This window comes from Electrona antarctica, assembly GCF_951216825.1.
Source record: "Electrona antarctica genome assembly, chromosome: 3".
Taxonomy (NCBI): Eukaryota; Metazoa; Chordata; class Actinopteri; order Myctophiformes; family Myctophidae; genus Electrona; species Electrona antarctica.
In genome coordinates, this window is record NC_136808.1 from 23,930,288 (window position 1) to 23,946,468 (window position 16,181).

Here is a 16,181-nt window from a genome sequence, read left to right on the forward strand (position 1 = left end):
TCAGTGTTGTCCAGATCAGTGCATGGTTCTCAAAGTGGGGTTCAAGGACCCCCAAAGGGGTCCAGCTTGCAGGGGTTCCAGGGGATCCCCAGCTAAGGATTTGTACACACAAACTATGGGATCAGTGGCCTTACTGGCCTAGTAGCAAACATTATTATTTCAAGAACAAATTGTGAAAATAGTGAAAGGTCGGGACTTGAATGAAATGGGTGACTCGATCACTTTATTTAACAATTTCATGGCTTTTTCAGTCAACGTTGAAAACAACCATGATGAGGACAAGGCATGTCTCTGTCTCCTCCACCGAAACCAAGACAGTGGGGGCTCATTGTGCAAATAAAAATAATGTTTATAGTGTAATCACATGCATCGAAACACATGAGTCAACCATTAGAACAAAATGTATGTGCAGTGGAGGGATTACATCGACTCGGCTTTGGAACGCCTCGGGATCCCCCAGGAGGAAGTTACTAATGTTGCTCTGGAGAGGGACGTCTTGAGCTCTCTGGTGGAGCTGTTGCTCCTGCGACCTGACTACGGATAAGCGGGTGAAGATGGATGGATGAATGGATGGATTGCATAGACTGCATTTAGTGCTTTGCCTTCTGTGTGAACACAATGAGGAATTCAATTGTGGCATTTAGCCATTTGGCCATCATGGAGTTCGAGGCACGCTGAATGACGTTTCAAGAAATGCATCCAAGTAGTTGAGAAAATGATAAATGATTAATTATTATTAATCATCATATTTTCAAACAAAAAAGTATATTCATTCCATGTTGTCTGTGTGCAAATGTCACATTTGATCTTTTAATTGTACTCAAATACAGGGCTGGACTGGCCATAGGACGTACCAGGCATATTCCCGGTGGGCCGCGACCGTAGGGGGGCACCAAAAATATATATTGTTTTTTGACAGGCAGGCAGGCCAATAGGCGGCAGGCCACTGGTAAAGGTCTGGGCCTGCTGCCATTCTGCCAGTGCCATCATGATAATTTCACTGTACCTGTATCAGTGAGTGACAAATAAACCCTCTTCTATCTTGAATCCTTTTGCCAGCATCATTCTTGTGAGAGCAACAAAGGGTTGTGAAGTTGTCTGTTGGTTTGTATCATTTATGTTGTTCTGTAAAAGTGGTGGTGTTAGGGCTTGTTTGTTTGTGCCTCAGCGGAGCGGGCGGTATAGTTTCTGCTCTCTGCACGCTGCTTGTGGTGGGCTGGTCTGGGCCAAATTTGCGCGAAAATATTTGTCCCAGTCCAGCCCTGCTCAAATATATACCCAAATGTTATTTTACTGTTGAAACCTTTGTCTGATTTTACTGGCATGCATTCATTGTAAAAGAGATAAATAAAGGTTAAATAAAATAAATAATAAAATGGGCTTCTAGTTATTATTTTGGGCTACATTGTCTGATTGCTCCTGGAGTATGCTGGGACAAGTCAATTAATCTCTCCTCATGATTTCTCTCTCTCCCTCCCTCTCTCTCTCCCTCTCTCTCTCTCTCTCTCTCTCTCTCTCCCTCCCCCCCCCCCTCTCTCTCTCTCTCTCTCTCTCTTTCCCTCTCTCTCTCCTCTCTCTCTCTCTCTCTCTCTCTCTCTCTCCTCTCTCTCTCTCTCTCCCTCTCTCTCTCTCTCTCTAACTACTGTGTGAGAGTGTGTGTGCACACGCAACCACGCACACATGCTCTCTCTCTCCTCTCTCTCTCTCTCTCTCTCTCCTCTCTCTCCTCTCTCTCTCTTCTCTCTCTCTCTCTCTCTCTCTCTCTCTCCCGCTCTCTCTCTCTCTCTGTGTCTGTCTTAAGATAAATGTACAGGCACCATAAGTTAGACAGTCATAAGAGAGCAGATAAAGAGCATTCATCTTCTGTATTGTGCCTGAATATCCCTTCTGGCCCATCAGAGGTTTATTAGCCAGACTCTTTATTGCGCTGGTGAGAGAATACAGTACTTGACATATTCATCTCCCCAGTAATCCTTTATGCTGCTTTTATTATGATACCATCTCCTCGCAAAATGAACTTTTATTCACACCAGCAATTAAGATCTTGTGCAGTTTGTCTCGGCCACGGGAGAAAACGAAGCAACCTGAAGAATGGCTCGGCTAATGATGGCCTGTCACAGCTGCAGCTGTCTGGAATAAATCCTCGAGATCTCCTCATAAACAGCTATTCCCTGAACAACACAGACACGCTCGCATGCACATTACCACGCAACGCAACTCACTTCGTCAAAAGTTGTGTACAAGAACACTTTAGTTTTCGAGCTGTACCAGTAGTTTTATGACTGCATGCAGCCGAACTAATTGAACACGTGATTGTGTTGTTTTCAGTGACAGGTGTTCAGTTTGCCACTGCCGTTCCTATTTTGGTCAAGTCATTATAAATAATAATTAACTGAGGTAAATGCACTATTTAGAATTTGCCATGTATTACTTATGTGAAAATAATTAAATAAAAACAAGCAATTATTTCCGTGTATTCAATATATTATTTAATAAATGTGTTGCTGCTTGTATTTTGGATTATTTTGTTCCCTGTGTTTCTGAGGTGGAGAGTTGGTGTGGTGGGCAACTGGAGAGCTGATTGCCACATTGACTGTCAGTCAGCTGTGGCAAATTGACAGTCTGTGTGGGGAATTGGTCGCTGTTGCTCATGGTTCGCTGGCCCTATAGCTGCTCCCTATAAAAGCCTCACTCTGAACTGTTGGGAAGACCGTTATTCAGTATTTTAGCTGTGACGTGAGCGCCCCCTCCTGAGATACTTCCGGGTCCTACTTTTGTGTCGCTTTTGTGTCCCCATAGAGTTATACTGTGACGCTCCGTCGGACTAAATCTGAGACGAAAACAACCACAAAAGTCTAATTTTACCGCTTTCCTCGCAACAACAAAGCTGCGCTGCTCTCCCAAATCTGGCTGTGACAGGCCGTCTGCCCCACACGGAATACTATCGTCATTTTATTTCATTGTGTCAACTAAATCCTCATTAATGCAAACTAGATTCAACATACTCAAGCCTGCAAACATTCTAAATATGCCCCCGAAATATTTCGGACTTAAATACAGAATAGCTTCGACTGCGGAGACTCCAATTCTCCGTCCTAGCTAGCTCCCACCGAACCAAACTTTTATCATTTTGTGAAGAGTCTCTGCTAGGGATCTTATTCTGTTCATGACTATAGGCCTCTGGGAAATGTCCTTGGGAATGAGTGCTCTGCTCTGTGACCCAACTCAGTCATTTCAATCCTCCTGTGAACCAAATTTGTGTCGATTATGTTGTTGTTTTGTTTCACACTAGTTTTTAGTTAGGTTTGTGTTATTTAGATTCTCAGTTTGTGTACATTTTGCTTTTTAACCATGGCATTTTCACATTTGTTTGTAAAGCAGTACATGCAACTTTCCTATTTGAACCATTCCTGCACAAGTGCTGACATGTTTTACCATTGAGCTACCGGTATATACATCAATGGTCCTAATGGCGCATGCCTGCTTGTTCAGGGACAGGGGATCCATTGAATCTTGACCATCAGGTCAATCAAACTACGTTTCAGATCCTGTATCTATATGAGACATGACCTTTGACACAATATAAATGTCTCAATAAAGAGCAGGGAGACAGCCAGCTCAATTGTATAAGTTGTATTCTATTACTTTTACTCTACCACACAGATTGGACAAAATGTAATTTTATTCATTACAAATGGACCCGTTTGGGTCCATTTGTACACTCTCAGAGTTAAATTAACATTGATTTTACAACATAAACTGGGGTCTCAGAGATAGAAATGCCATTACATGGGAGTCTGTAGCCTGTTCAAACTGGGGGTCCTTGAAATGAAAATAGTTGAAAATCACTGCTAGAGCTGTACAAATCTTCTCTTATGGGGGTCCCTGGCATATCTTTTCTAATGGGGGTCCGCGGGGATAATGAGTGTCAATTGTGGGGGTCCTTGACATGAAAAGGTTTGGGAACCACCCACTGCAGTATATACGGTATAGGCCTGTGTATATAGGCCTGGTTAAATAATGCCATATAGCAAAGGCAGAGAAAAGTCAGACTGGTTAGAAAACTTTAGTGTTGTTTTCTTCTGTGTTTATTTTGTCAAATAACCAACTTGTAAAAATGTTGTCATGCAGGGAACCGGGGGGGTTTAGGTAATGAGCACAGTTCACTTAATTTACACAAACCCAGGGTGGGAGGCCATTATAGCCACTTCCAACGGTGACAGATGTGTGAACTCAGCAGGGTGGGTGAGTGTGTGTGTGTGTGGTGGTGGTGGTGGGGGGGGACGGGGGACCATGCAGATTATATTGCACACTAGAGGTAAATTATGGACCATATTCTTATATCCAGCTGCATTTAATGGAATGGTTGTTGCAGTGACAACATTTGACTGATTCCCGTTGAGAGTGAGTATACTTTGAAGTCTTTGGCATCTCAAATAAATACAATACAAAAATCCCTAGCAACATATTTTCAGATGGGCGTCGGCGGCCAATTACAGGGGTCCTTGACATGAAATAGGTTGGTAACCACTGTTATAGAAACATTGTTTTGTCAGAAAACTGTATGATTAAGAAGCCTTTTTTTTAGAATCGGCCTCAGGTCTAAATGGATTAACCCATTAAAACCAGGAAAACATTTGTGTAATTTTAGATTGTAGCTATAGCACATTGGTTGGCTATTCAAATAGTTTTGATATACCAGGTCTGTATTTTCGAATTGAATTGAGTAATGTGTGTATGTGTGTTTTTCTATTGCATATTTTCATTTATTATTAAAAAGGGAAGTGTTCACAGTTCATTAACTTCCAAAGAGTAAAAACAGTAGTCGATCCTAGCACTTCTGGTAACTATTCCAAAACCCAACATAATTACAACAGGTATTTATATTTATGTTATAGTCATAACCCTCCTAATATTGTAACGGGTCACACAGGTTACACATGCATACTAAAGTATATCGTTGCTGTCAGGAAAAAACCTCTTATCTCTATCTACACACAGACGTAAGAGTGTAAGACGTAATAGCACTGATTTATACAAAAAAATTGAGTAATGGCTCATACACACTGCACAATATTTGCTCCGATTATGCTGTCGGGGAGCAATTTTGGCGCTCGCCGACAAAACTCCCGATCTGGCGCAAGATCGGGCTTTGATCGCCAAGGTTTTGCTCGCTGTGTGTGTGAAAGGAGCTGTGAGAAGATCCAACGCTGATAAACGCCCTTCGCCGACGCCTTCCCGATCATTTCTGAATATCTAGCAGGGTTGATATTTGGCTCTCTCACCGACTGGACATCATACAGTATGAACTGGGTTGCGACCGCGTCCCGAGAAGGCCTGTATTACAGCCAATGAGAGCACAGGACAGCTGAGAGCACAGGACACTGTTCACAGACACTGTCTGTCTGTCTGTCTGTCTGTCTGTCTGTCTGTGGGTTGTTTGTTATTTGAATCCTGAAAAGTAACAGATTTGGAAATATAAGGTTTCCACCCGACAGACAATATGGTTCTAGTCTCAGTCATGCCCTCAATCTGCTGCCTTTCATGTCTCTTTCTGTCACTGCCACTATACACAAATAACGCAGAAATGTCAAAAGAAGAGAAACATTGCACAGAAAAAATTGGTTAATTAGTCCCCAAACTGCACTCGTAGGCCTATACTCTCTGTTTTCATTGCAAATGCACTCAGAAGGGGCTGTCACAATCTTGGGGGGGGGGGGGGGGGACGCAAAAATAATTTCATATTTCATCACAGCACCTCCCCCACCCCTCTACACGCACATCCTGACAATATCATATGTCAACTCTGATGTCATTTACCCTCATCAGATCCATTTGGTGATTGTTCACCAACACCATCCATCTCACGTTCCACTCAGGAGCATTATTAGTGCTTAATTCTGCAGATTTGAAATGTTTAATATCCCAAGATGGATTGTAATGTAGCTTTGTCACATCCAATTTAAGTGATCATATTTAACCTTCGGTCGGCAACTCACTCACAAGTTTGAAGACTGCATTACCATTAATTGTTCTTCTCTTTTTCTGATTCCTTTCAGCTTGAATGATGTGGTTGTTCTTTGTTTTGTGGACCAATTAAGGTGAGATCATTTATACTTTTGATCAAGTACAGTATATATGCATGATTATCTAATCCACATGAACCCTAACTTCCCTTAATTATCATGTTATAATAACATTTACCGAAAGTAGCTGATCTACAAACTCACAACGCGTTGTAGATCATCCATATTCTTTGGCAAAAAACATTTGATGTATGTACAAGGGCAAACAATAAGAGACCAAGTAGAGACCCCTGGGGGATCCCGGTCGACTGAAATATATTGAGTTGTTAAATCATAGCCATAATGGGAATGGACATACAGGTTTTTTTTTCTTTACACATGAATCCAATAAGACCCTCTTAATAATGTACATGGTGGGGAAGAACTGTAATGGCAGAACAGTGAGTACTGTTCTGCCATTACAGTTCTTTTAGTTTAGTTTACTTACAACTAAAAATAGCTGATCTACAAGCTCACAATGTGTCGCAGCGCAACACGTTGCAACGTTGCAACCAAGTGTAAAATGGTGTTCTACTAGATCTCTTGTCCACTAGTCCCTTCCTAACATTTTAGTTTAGTTTTTATTTGTTGGCGAAATTGTCAGTATATTTAGTCTTAGTTTTAGTCATCATAGCTTAGTTTTCATTTAGTTTCCATTTAGTTTTCGTCAGTGGAAAAAGGAAGTTGACGAACATTTTTCGTCTTAGTTTTAGTCGGCGAAAACAACACTGATGCAGACACAACGCAAAAGGCTGCATGTCTGCAATTATAACCTGTAACAGTTGTTATGGAAATTGAAGACTGTGGGAGAGTTTGTGCTGCACTTCCAGTGTCGCGTAGGGCCTACGCGTACGGCATGGTTGTAGCAGATAACCCAGAAGTAGGGCCTACGCGTACGGCATGGTTGTAGCAGATAACCCAGAAGTAGGGCCTACGCGTACGGAATGGTTGTAGCAGATAACCCAGAAGTAGGGCCTATACGTGTACGGCATGGTTGTAGCAGATAACCCAGAAGTTCACATGAAGGTCTACCTCAATAACCTTACTTGCCCACAAGCCCCTAAGCGTTTACCCCAGCATTCGCACCTTGTATGCCCCCCAGACGCATATGTGTGATGGAGAGTCATAGATCATACTGCAACAACCGTTTAGCAGGCGTTTATATCCAGAGAGGCCTTACAAAGTGCAAGGTTGCAGTAAACACCATGAACCCTATAGTCAACTAAACTAACAGGATAAAGCGGTCAAGTACAGTAGCCCAATTAGAGTGCCATGTTTAGACTGCTTAAAAACCTGACTGAATGACTCCAATCTGGTTACGACGTCAGATTGAGGCTGGATTTGGGCTGCCAGTCTGAACAGGGCCTAAATAACATAACTAGCATCTAATCTACTAATCTAAATTATATTCCTCGGAGTGGACGGATGGAGATGCTGCTTCTGTGGGGGTTACTATCCCCACAAAAATAATTGAATTAGTCTTTGTCTCATAACTCATTTTAACCATGAAATCAATACAAAATAATAATTATCATCATTATTTACTTTCATGGTCTTTCATGATCGGAATAACATAAATAACTGTTGGGCAGAAATATGGTACGGTATGGTTTTCTTTTTTTCCAATCAAGTAATGCTCTGTTTCATTTACTTTGTCGTATGACAGTGTCTTGCAAAAATACAAATACATAGCCTATCATTGCTGTCGGGAGGAAACCTAACTCAAATAAATACATTTTATTTTTTTATTATCATTATTATTATTATTATTTTTTTTTTTGCTTGTAAGAATTTTGAAAATGCACATGCCCAAAATAGAGATGCCAGATTGAAAAGTGGCTTATAAGCCTGTCTCTGGGGTTTATAAATATTGAACAAATGAAAAGTATTAAACAACAGCGTGTGATTAAAACAATAATTGATTAAATCAATGAATTACCATGCAGCTGAATTATTATTATCTGTGGGGGTCCGCTATAACTGCCTCTGTCAGTTTCAGCGCAGTAGTTTAGGTAGGAACCAGAATTCTCTAAGGCGGAACTATTGTGTTCTGAATCGTTCTATTCCACCCGGACATATTTGTGGTGCGTGCGCGCACAATGAGAAAGCCAACTGGACTAGCACAGCGACGTCAGCCAATGAGAAAACCAGCTGGACTAGACTACTAGAGGACTAGCTTGCACATCGATGATCGATGCTCACAAAACACAATAAAAGAACGGTTGGGGGCAGAGCATTCACACATCGTGCCCCCTGTCTCTGGAACGCTCTCCCTCAAGATGATGCAAGAGATGCAAACTCCCTGCAGGACATTTTTAAATGTCGAAATGTATAGGGTTGAAGTGGTTAATGTATGTTTTCTGTGTGTAACTATTAACTAGTAACTAAAGTTTTAAAATAATTGTAGTGGAGTAAAAGTAGGCCTACAAATTTTGGCTCTGAGATGTAGTGGAGTAGAAGTAAAAGTACTGGAAATTGGAAATACTCAAATAAAGTACAAATACCTCAAAATTGTATTTAAGTACAGTACTTAAGTAAAAGTCATTTTCCACCACTGTATTTTACCATGTTTTACTATGTTTTGGTATTGCTATGTTTTGTGTCTTTGATATGTTTTTCATGTATTGCTGCTGTAAAGTGCACAGAGACCCCTTGGGGTGATTTTGAATTATAACATAAAATAATACTGAAACTGATGATAGACTCAGCTTGCTATTGCATATAAGCTGGTAAAAAAACATATTTTTTTGAATTTTCTAGATTTCCTGAAAGCAAGGTTTAACGTACCATATAACTAGCATACTGTAACTATAACATAACTGGGTACGGAGATGACTTCGGACTCATGAAGAGCTGAGGAGGGTTGTTTTTTTATTTTGTCCCCAGACTGTGGTGGAAACGAGGAGGGTTGGACTGGGGGTTTATTTTGTCCCCAGACTGGTGGAAACGAGGAGGGTTGGACTGGGGTTTTTCGACAGAAGGAGGCTAGGGTCAGAGGTCATATCCACAGCTTGGGAGCCAGGAGGGAGAGGAGTGCACGGGTCGCCTCGGAGCCGGCATGCTCGGGGACGCCAGGGACAGAATGATGTCCTCGAGCTGAAGTGTGCACTATAGGAAGGGCTCAGTGGTGGAAAGTTACTAAATACATATGTACTCAAGTACTGTATATACTTAAGTACAATTGTGAGGGTTTTTGTTGTTGTTTTACTTTGACTATTTCCAATTGTCAGTACTTCATTTACTTCTACTCCACTTCTACATCTCAGAGGCGTGTGTGTGTGTGTGTGTGTGTGTGTGTGTGTGTGTGTGTGTGTGTGTGTGTGTGTGTGTGTGTGTGTGTGTGTGTGTGTGTGTGTGTGTGTGTGTGTGTGTGTGTGTGTGTGTGTGTGTGTGTGCGCGCGTGTGCGTGCGTGCGTGCAGGTCATCAACAGTGTTTTGTATTGGATACGAGCAGCAGCTGGCAGGAAAGCCTGCATGTGCACAGTGTCAAATGATCTGTGTTTATTTCACTCTTTCTTGAGAGGGTACAAATGGAATCAAATGTGTACTCTCCTCAAGAGTGAAATGAACACGAAAGGATTTGACTGTCATGGCGAGAGAAAGAGCAGACATGTGGAAATGCTGAGAGTTGAATGCCAGTTAGGGCGCGATACTGCAGCAGCAGTCTGTCACGGAGGATGAATTGCCAGTCCATTGGCTATACGAAACGGTGTCCACATCACGGCCCGTATATCTGAATAGATCATGTAATATTCGGAAGCTGAGTCAGATGATGAGTAGCGCAGTGTATCGTGATACAAAACAGAAGTTAAAGCTTTATGTTCTAATAGTATAATCATTGCTCTATGCTGTATAGTGTTTGCTCAGTAGCAGGGCTCTCCCTGTCTCTCCAGCTCTTTAATAAACAGACCTTTTCAGGTGGGTTGCCAATATCATCCAATCAGGAGAGAGAACACCACCACCGCCACCACCACCACCACCATCAACGATCATTATCAACTTAAATTATATAGCGTGCCAGTTCCAGTTGTGTCTGCACATCCAATGAGTCGGTCGGTGTGAGCTCGCCACCATTGGTGTGTGAATGTGGCGATGGCGTCGACTGTTCGCCGCTTCACCTCCCAATGTATGAATGAATGAACCATTGTAAAGCGCTTTGGGCACTATAAGCGCTATACAAATACAATTCATTATTATTATTTAATGTTGTTTCATCACTTCTATTTTTGAGTTGCGCTAGCCCCTCGTATATTCAGCTATTAGTGTAGATTTTTGAGTGGTGTAAACCACTCCTACAACTGGCTTTGTTAGTCTGTCTGTCTGTGCTCAAAAAATGAGCACGGTTGCTATGGTCACCCAGTTCACACGGGTGTGATTTCATTACGTCAGACATTACGTCAGACCACAGCTGATCAGTCTATATAAGACCTTACACCACTCAGTTCACACGGGTGTGATTTTTGTCTTACACAAACATTAAATTCCCATTACAATGAATGGAGAATTTACGATATATCTAGACGAGCAAATAGGCGTAGTGTCTATATTTTACATCATGATGTATGATGATAAGAGCGCCCCTCACTTCACACAGGTGTATTTTTGAGTGGTGCAAACCACTCCAACAAGCTTTGTCTGTATCTATGTTTGTGTACCTGTGTACGTGTCCGTGCACAGGTGAGCATGGTTACCATGGTCACTGACATTACGTCAGACCACAGCCGATCAGGCTATATAAGACCTTGCACCACTCAGTTCACACAGGTGTGATTTTTTATTTGTTTATCCTGTATCCTGTTTTTCCTGTATGAGCTTTCTTTAATTATACCAATTATAAAAAATTGGCATCCTGACCAAAAAGCTATATATAATTAGTGGTTCTTATAGGGACTGAGGACTCCAAGGGGTCTGTAAGGTTCCAGGGGCGCCTCAGCAAAATTATTTACAGTTTAAACATAATACAAAATAGCCGATCTACACTGTGAGCTTGTAGATATAGGCTATTTAGGAAAAACTCTTGAACATTGAACATTATTGTGGAAAATGTTTTAATCATTTTGAAAATGTTTAACACAAATCTTCTCTCATGGGAGTCTCTGGCACAAATTATTTTCGGAAGATGGCGGTTCACGACCAAATACATATACTGTACAACTTTGAGGGTCCTTGACATGAAAATGTGTGAGAACCACTAGCTGCTCTATATAGCGATATAAAGAGATATCAGCACTTAGCCAAAATATCACTTACACCACCTTTTGAAAGCAACTTTATGAAAGTGGGCTTTGAGAAGAGATTTCAAACAATCAAGGCAAGTCCATTCAAATAACGCAAGCACAAGCTCAATAAGGCACTGTGTCTATTTGAACACATTAAACCATCATACAGAATTGAGTTTATTGTACACAATCTAAACCCAACATGGGGTTGGCTCTTTGAGACTGGCTATAAGTAGAGCCATAGGTTAAGCCTGCGCGAGGCTTAAAGAAACCCAATTCTCTTATCTTCCCCTGCTCTTGAACCACGAGCAATACACTATCAAGGGTTTCTGTTGTTGGGGGGTTTATAGAGGAACGGCATTACACGCCAGGAGATTCTCAGCAACGTGTCCAATCGCGCCTCTAATCTGGTTCATTGTGCCGCGCCTTATCAGCACGTCTGCGCTGTGAATAGAACAAAGACTAATATCAGCTGATCCATAAATCATAACTTCAAACACCGTGTTAGGTCAGTGTTTTTTTGTGTGTATGTGTCCAGTGCCAGATACCGTTACCCATGATAATTTTACAGAGGGTATATCTGCTCTCCATTAACTCCTGTATGTATCCCTGTACATAGAGAATTACCGTGCGTTTGGTGCAGTGTTGATTTGTCCGTCGACTACCTTTTTCCACTGACAAAAACTAAATGGAAACTAAGCTATGGTGACTAAAACTAAGACTAAATATATACTGACAATTTCGTCACCAAATAAGAACTAGGCTAAAATGTTAGGAAGGGACTAGTGGACAAGAGATCCAGTATAAGTTATTTTACACTTGGAAAATAGCAGATCTACAAGCTCACAACGCGCCACGCTGCGACACATTGTGAGCTTGTAGATCTGCTATTTTCAGCAAGTGTAAAATCTGCCATTACGACGGCATCAAGGCCCGCCAAAATACATTTTAGTCGACTAAATCAACTGTAGATTTAGTCGACTAAAATTGCATGACATTTAGTCGACTAAAACTAGACTTAACACTAAGGCATTCCAGGTGACTAAAATGTGACTATTCATGACTAAAACTAACATCTAAATTTGCTGCCAAAATCAACACTGCTCAGGACATGTATATTCGACAGTGCTCACTGCTGCATGGGAGGAGTGCTCTGCCTCCCCCTGGAGGCGCTGAAGGGCACAGAGCACCCACAGCACACAGATGTGAAGTCGATAGGGAGAGCGAGACGTATAACACTATACTTCATGAGGAAACAGCTGGATGAAATCTATAGCTTTTCCGACGTGGAACAATGATTAATCCAAAAGACGAGTCTCTGGTCCGCTACGGATGAAATCTGTCCATGTCCATTATTCCATTTGATTTCCAAATCCAATGTAGTGGGACAGTGGAGGGAATCAATCACCCCAGTAATCAATAAAGCTCTGATTAAAATTATCTGATTTTTTTCCTTTTTTTTACCTCTGCAAAGGTGAGCGAGCAATTCATCAGTAGAAAGGGCTTTTATAATATCCTTGCCAAGTTTTATTAGCATTTGCTCGTGAGGTTGAACTGTATAAATTAACTTCTTTCTCATTATATGTGAGAGTAACTTTGTTAACTTCAGTTATTAACTTCAGCAAGTGAAGGAATCACATGCCAAAGCCAAAATAAGCTGATCTACAAGTTGCTGCGGTGTTTCCTGACCTGGTACCGGCCATTTGGTTTTATAGCCTATTATATAACTCTATGGTACATGAGTACTGACGCGCTCGGCTGTTAGCTTGAGGATCTGTCCATTTGAAACATGTTCTCCCTGTGTCTCCTGTAGGTACCCTCACAAAAAACATGCAGTAATCCTGGTCTCTAAACTGCCTCCCCCTGGCCAGCCGGGGCGCCTGATGGAGGGGAAAGGAACTGGTTGGAATAATGTGTTCCTTCCACGCGCTACGTCCAACCAGGGAAACTCCCCCCTGTCAGGTGTAAAGGAGCAACTTGGACACTCATGCATGAGTTCAAGTCTGTTGCTCTCCCCATGTCCCCCATATATGGGGACTAGGTTGGGCCCAGGATCACATTAGATAATTGACACAGGCGTGAAAAATGGGTTACAAAATCGTGGGATAAAAACATAAAAAGAAACATGTTGATGATAACGTGTCCTGATAGCGACCATACACATCATCACGTTGGTTTCTGGTTACCATTTATGGAGGTAAAATGGCCGTAGATGTTGTACTACACTGGGCGAAGCCGGGCGAAACGCTTGGGAAAGAACGAGTCCCCGCGACTGTGAGGAAAAAGCTATACAGCCTTTAGTCACTTTAATTACACCTGGGTGTATATTTCCTTAGTGAATCGGCGCCATAGACTCTATTGAGTTCGCAAGCTTAAATACAATTTGATAAATGTGTTGGTGATTCTAGAGAGAGAGAGAGAGAGAGAGAGAGAGAGAGAGAGAGAGAGAGAGAGAGAGAGAGAGAGAGAGATGGATACAGTAGCAGGGTACACTCACTGAATGAGATGGAATAAACCGTCGTGTTGAATGAACAAACTGCTGCTTGCCCTTCAGACAGAATGTCAGATCACTGCTAGTAAGTGGCATTTCTGTAACATTGTACTGAGCCTGACAGAGGCGGGCGGCCATGAGGATCTGGGGCTCGTTTCAAGAGCTAATGCGCACCCTCCCCGTGTGTGTGTGTGTGTGTGTGTGTGTGCGTGTGTGTGTGTGTGTGTGTGTGTGTGTGTGTGTGTGTGTGTGTGTGTGTGTGTGTGTGCACGTGTGTGTGTGTGTGTGTGTGTGTGTGTGTGTGCACGTGGGTGTGTGTGTGTGTGTGTGTGTGTGTGTGTTTGTGTGTGTGTGTGTGTTTGTGTGTGTGTGTGCACGTGTGTGTGTTTGTGTTTGTGTGTGTGTGCGTGCGTGTGCGTGTGAGTGTGTGTGTGTGTGTGTGTGCGTGCGTGTGTGTGTGTGTGTGTGTGTGTGTGTGTGTGTGTGTGTGTGTGTGCGCGTGTGTGTGTGTGTGTGCGCATGTGTGTGTGTGTGTGCGTGCGTGTGTGTGTGTGTGCATGTGTTACACATGCGCGGCAGCGCGCACATGTGTGAGTGTATATCTGTGGTCATATATCATGTTGAATTCTCTACATGTTTCTTTATGTATGAGTGTCTAACTGTCTGTAGTACTGGATGCACGTCAGCTTAATGTGTGCACCCACAGCCCCGAGGGACTGTGCACGTGCAGCATGTGTGTTTTTGTGTGTGCATGCTATACCTCCGAGAGACAAATGTACCCGCAAGTGTGCATTGACAAATCATAGTTGTATTCTTTAAAAAAAAAAAAGATGTTTAGAGCTGAGGTTACAATTAGGACAATAGTCAGGTTTGGTTTAAGGATACAGGTAATAGCTATAGGTTATTCAGGTCACTGTTTCTCCAGTGGGGTCCACAAGGGGTCCAAATTGAACCTTTACCGGCCTGTCTTTTCAGATGCTGAGTGAATTCATTTTCAATGAGATCTGCGTTTTTTGTTCTGTACGCGCGGCGTCTAAAGGTCCTTTCAAACGTAAAGCGATATAATGCACCTATAGTTAATTTTCAATAAGACCTGCGTTTTTGCGTGGAGCAGTCGTGGTGCGACAACGCAAGCGTATTTACGTGAGTGCGGTCCCGTGAATTTGTTGCACTCGTGCATGTTTCGTGCACACGTCCGCGACTCACCAGATCTGGTTTCTGTTTAGCTTTTTTGTTTACACTTGCGTTGTCGCGCCCCTCTTGAGCAGACCTGTAGCAGACCTGATCCAGGCAACAACGCGTGTGTTCCTTGCTTCCCGTTTGAAACGCCCTTAAGTCGAAGAGCGACAACGCAAGCGTATTTATGTGGGTGCGGTCCCGTGAAATTGTCGCGCGTGTGCTCGTTCCGTGCACACGCCCGTGACTGACCAGACCTGGATTCTGTTGAGCGTTTTTTTTTTTACGTTGTCACGCCCCCTCTTGAGCAGACCTGGAGCAGAGCGTTAATCAATGCCCGTCTGAAAGTATACCTTGAGAGTGTACGTTTGGTTCCATTTGTACACAGAGTTCAGTTAACTTGAGGATTTTACAGTGTAGATGCATCAGAGGTAACAGAGATAATGTGTATCAAAGAGGGATCCGTGCTTGACACTGCACACGCATGCGCACACGCACACGCACACGCACACACACACACATGTGCGCGCACACGCTGCTTTAATGTGCCTCAACCACAATATTACAGAATGATCAGATGAGTTGCACATGTCCAAGGAGAATTCATGTTTCCGCGCTTCAGAGCCGAGGCGAGGTGATCAAATTGCTATTCCTGTCAGGTGTATGCACTGGTGAATTGTTCATCAGTTCACCACCTATTTTCCTGTGAGACTTGAGTTTTTTTTCCCCCTTCCATTTTTCCTTTCTTTGCTCAAAGCTGGGGTTTGAAAGAAAAAAAAAGCTTTGGTGTAAGCACCATGGGCCACAGGGGAGCAACTCCCCGCGGACAGCTTCAAAAGGGCCTGCAATCCCGGGGTGAATTGTATATGGGGGGAAATGCAATGATTAAAAGTGAAATGTTTGTTTGAAGATAATGTTATTTTGGAAAGCCTCTCTTAAGAGGATTTATTTGTTGAAAAAAACATAAAGAAAGAAAAAAGACGGTGGAAAAAAAGAAAAAGGCCACAGTTTCCCATACAGCAGAAATGCAGACGTGCTCAAAACACAACATCTGAGAAGTATACTGCGCTTCAATGATCGCTGGAAAACTGGATGTGTGATTGAAGTTAAAGTGCCCTTGCTCTCTTTATCCACATAGCACCATAGTGTTCCTATTGCTCTCTTTATCCACATAGCACCATAGTGTTCCTATTGCTCTCTTTATCCACATAGCACCATAGTGTTGCTCTC